The sequence below is a fragment of the Bactrocera oleae genome, chromosome 2, assembly GCF_042242935.1.
Source record: "Bactrocera oleae isolate idBacOlea1 chromosome 2, idBacOlea1, whole genome shotgun sequence".
In the NCBI taxonomy this organism is placed as follows: domain Eukaryota; kingdom Metazoa; phylum Arthropoda; class Insecta; order Diptera; family Tephritidae; genus Bactrocera; species Bactrocera oleae.
Genome location: NC_091536.1, coordinates 41,909,957 through 41,914,864, shown reverse-complemented (window position 1 = coordinate 41,914,864; position 4,908 = coordinate 41,909,957). Strand labels below are relative to the sequence as shown.

The 4,908-nt window shown below is 34.5% G+C and overlaps 1 pseudogene; it reads left to right on the top strand.

Moving 5' to 3' along the window:
• The first annotated feature begins 265 nt into the window (after window positions 1-265).
• LOC138855823 (uncharacterized) lies at window positions 266-962 on the top strand (annotated as a pseudogene).
• Window positions 963-4,908: the final 3,946 nt, after the last annotated feature.

Below are 4,908 nucleotides of genomic sequence, written 5' to 3'. Positions count from 1 at the left end.
ACATGTCTCTATCTATCTCGATTCCTTTACAGCGTTAAAAATAACTGTTAGGTGAACAAAATTTATAGATGTCTCCGACTGGTAATTTTTCTGCTTGACGAATCGTAAACAGCTTATATTATATAAACTTGTATATAGTACATCAGGGTACAAAAATTGCAAAGATAACGTAGCAGTATACAAATACATATCCTGGGTGTTGTCTACCTCCTTATCACTGTGCATGCCGATCAACGTTTGATATTATCTTTAATCTAATCTCTGAAATGGCCCGCGTTCGTGTAACCAATTTCCCGAGCAAATGCAACTTATAATAGTACTTTACCGACTGGGTTCAAGCGGGGAAGGAGCAACAATTTCTAAAATCGCAAGTTTGTTTGGTGTTAGCGAAGGAGGAGTAATAAATGTGAACTTTTCCATTAATTATGCAGTTATCTCAGTATATCTCCATAATATAGGCCACAAAATACTCTGGTGCAATTCCGAAGCTAAAAAACAAGTTCATGCACTGACCAAATGCAGCAGAGCGCAGAGCGTTGGCTATGTTGATGGCACGGAAATAAAATAGCTGAAAAACCTATTGAAGATCCAGAAGAATATATATCCCGAAAATATGTATAAAACTAAAACTAAAAGCTCATGTGTCAGTGGCCATAATCTACTGATTCGTCATATAGTGTTGGGGTATCCCGGCAGTGTACATGACTTTTGAACTACTGACAGGAGCAGGGTGGTTGGCAGGTGACAGTGCTTATAAATTGACTACGAGTTTTATGACTCCCTTTAGAACAAATGCAACAGAAGGCACTTTGCAACAACGAAATCTGTTCAACAGAACTTTTAGCCAGTATCGAATTAGAATTGAGCATTGCTTTGGTGTAATGAAGGAACGATTCAACAGTTTAAAAGAACTGAAAATACAAATAAAAAATGAAAATTACCTAAAATTTATATGGCGTTAGATATTAGCTTATGGAATATTCTACAAGTACATAAAGACGAAAATTTTGACATTAATGAAATTATAAATGAAGAAAGTAAATCTGATGAATGTACCTACCAACAAGGTTGAATCAAAACACTTCACGTTGTTATCACTAATACAAGATATTAAAACTTAAATTGGTTTCAACTAATACATACAAGTATATCACATATAAACAACTAATAATATTAACAAGCAGTTTTATTTATGAATAGTATAAAAAGGCTTAAAAAGTTTAAATTGTTACATTACAAGTATTTATTACATTTTAATTCTATTCCAAACATTTTTATTCCCTCTTCACTAGCTTATTTAAGTTTTTCAATTTGTAACTGTTTTTATTTAATTGTTTCAATTTAAATTTTTTTATTTCAACCTGTGTGGAGTGGAAGACTCCGAAGTAGCCTTGCGATGGATCAACTGAATCCTCATACAACTCGAAGGAACTTGAGTCGAAGCCATGGGTACTTTCAGTTAGCGAACTTGACATATCAGGAATATCTGCCAGAGTATCAACCTCGTGGGTGTTTTAAAAATTGCTCCTGATTCACATTTTTGCGTTGTCCAAAATATCGTTCAATTAGTCCCAGTGGGGACAAAATTTGTTGATGTGGCTAATACGCTGGCCTCATCGCCATCCGCCAGCAACACACCACGAGTTTGCCTGTCCAGGCCACTGCGGATGAATACGATGCTTTTAGGAGTCGCATATTGCTCTTTTGCACCTTCTCGCAAAACCTTTGGATCGTCGGTTCTAAAAAACATTAATACATCTAAAATAAATTCTAACTTCAAGCGGCTCTGGAACTTCTTTCACCATATCGGGGCTGTCCACCGGTGAGTCGGGTTAGTGCGTTTTCTCTTTTTGGCAGGGTTGCATTTATTTTCTCGTAAGTTTACGCACATTTCTTCCACAACGAAATTGCTATGTAATCTTAACCGTGTGCGTAAATGAACTTTCTTAAAAATTCTAACAAGTAATTTACGCAATGGTAAATTTATACGACATCCTCGACTTATAATGCTAACTATAGTCTCACATATGTAAAAATGAAATAGCTGAATTCTTTAGTACTGTCTCTGCTGACAGTCAAATGGACAGTAAAATGATAGTCAATGTTTACGGTGTTGCATACGTCAAAAAGAAATAGCATACATTCCATAGCAGTTTCGAGTAATAGTGAAATTCCAAGAATGTCATTCTTTGCGTAACATCAAACAAGTTGCACGTTGTTTAAATTAGAAATTGTTTTTGGCGTTTTATATTAAAAAATTTAAATTAAAGTGAAAGAAAGTATATACAAGGTATAAAAGTTGCAAAACTAAATAAAAGCACATTATATATAATTCGTTTTTTTTTTATTTGCTTGGGTTGGAATTTATTAATTAATTTTTCGTTGTAAAGTTTTTTAATTTTATAAGTATTGTTTTACGTTGTCTATATACATATCTCTGTATGAATATAAAAAAGTATTGTATTATTAAAGAAATCAAATATATTATATTACGTACTGAGTAAACTTTTGATAGATTTTCAGTCATTACAGACATTTTTCATTTCAAAGAAATGAGAGTGAGCAGTACAGACATATAATGAATCAATTCCGAATATTCATGTGTTAAAGTGAGATGCAAACTCACGCACATCAGTATTTGCACAAGGTCCTTAAGAAAATGAATTTTGTTTTACCCGCTGATACAATTTTTTCAGCTGTGACTGTCATATTACTGGTCAGATGACTGTCCTCGTAGGGTATTCCGAAAGCGACTAATATGTACTATGTTCGCACCGACACAAAATTTGTGTTTTCATAGACAAAAGAGGTTTTCACGCGAAAACTTGTGTTTTCATCCATACAAAATCTGTGCTCTAGTTTAATCGATATTATTAGAAGACATATTTTGTCAGCCCTAAATGTCAGTTGACAATTTGTTTACATTCCATAATTGGCCTAAACGTACCCTACAAGAAACTGCTGATGGGTTCACCAATACACTCACATTTGATATGTCAGTACTGTTAATTAACATTTGCATTTTTAAATACAGAACTATCCATTGATTGGAGAAAGGAGATGGCATCAAGTGAAAATTTATTTTTATATTTTCATATTTTATTATATTTTTTGTTGCATTCCTTTTTATATTTAAGTATATTATTATAACTAACTAAAGTTTGAAATTTATTAAACAAATAAAAATTATATTATCTACTGCGCAAAAGAATTTTTCACTTCTGATAGCGTTTCAGTCATAACTGACACTTTTCAACTATGACGGATTTATGGTCAGCAATGACTCAGAAAAAACCAAACAAACAAACAAAAAGAAAACAAGACTTAAGAAAATGATAGAAACTTTGTTCTGCGCGCTGACAAAATTTTTTCAGCTATGACTGTCATATTACCCATCAGATGACCGTCACTGTTCGTGTAGGGTACATAACACATGTAAACAAATAGATGTGTGAACTGTTAATGAAAACTCATCGAAAACACACAATGTCGGTCAGAACGACTTAGGTTCCACAATACACAAATTGTGTTTTCAAAAGGATTTCAATTCGGTGTTTCGGTTTCGATGTTTTTTGTCGTAACACGCTGATGACAAAAACTAATTCAACCCTTTTCTAGAGAAAATATGATCGATATAATTAAAAAACAAAGAAAACAAGTAAGGAAGGGCTAAGTTCGGATGTAACCGAACATTTTATACTCTCGCAAAGTCAAATCGTATACTCGTTTGTGGATTGACCGATATTTTCGGTAGAAGGTCAAGGCACTGTGGTCCACATATTCAGTACCTAGAGGCTTGAACAGTTTTGGTGCGATTTAGACAATTTTTGGTCACAAGGTGGCATACTTTAATCGCATTATTCACGCAAAGTTTTATCCCGATACAGTCATTGTTGCCTGATTTCCATAGTGGAAAGTGAAAGAATCAGATGGAATTTAAAATGGTGTTATATGGGAAGTAGGCGTGGTTGTAATCCGATTTCGCTCATTTTCGCACTATAACATAGAAATATGAAAAAAATGTCATGTAGCGAATTTGGTTGAAATCGGTTAAGCAGATCCCAAGATATGGGTTTTCACCTAAAAGTGGGCGGTGCCACGCCCACTGTCTAATTTTGAACGCGGTTCCTATAAAGTCATCTCATACCATCCCAGAGATAAAATTTAATGTCTCTGGCGTATTTAGTGCTTGATTTATCACGCTTTTAGTAGTTTTTAACAGTATCGTTATATGGGGAGAGGGGGAGTTGCCACCCGATTTCACCTATTTTCATACTGTAAGTTGACGTCCTCAAAACATTTGCTTCCAGTGAAATTTGTTATTATAGCATTAGCGGCTTAGGAGATATGCACATTAAACCTAATTGAGGGTGGGACCACTCCCACTTAAAAAAAAATTTTTAACTGCAAATGCCCCTCCCTATTGTAATCCTGTATACCAAATAAGAGTCTTTTATCTTGTTGTGGAGCTTATTTATGGCAATTTATTTGAATAATGGCGTTTTGTGGGCGTGGCAGTGGTCCGATTACGCCCATCTGCAATACCAACCGTCTCACGGTACCAAGAAACATGTCTACCAAGTTTAATTAAGATATCTCAATTTTTACTCAAGTTAGAGCTTGCACGGACGGACGGACAGACAGTCACAGTCGGATTTCAACTCGTCTCTTCATCCTGATCATTTATATATACATAACCCTATATCTAACTCGATTAGTTTTAGGTGATACAAACAACCGTTAGGTGAACAAAACTATTATACTCTGTAGCAACAGGTTGCGAGAGTATAAAAAGGTTACGATGAAACCGATGTTGTTCTCAATTATGTTAAGATCCGATACGACAATTTGGTAAAGTTATATTCATATAAAAGCTACTTATGCTGTAGAAGGAGTAAGCGAATTGAA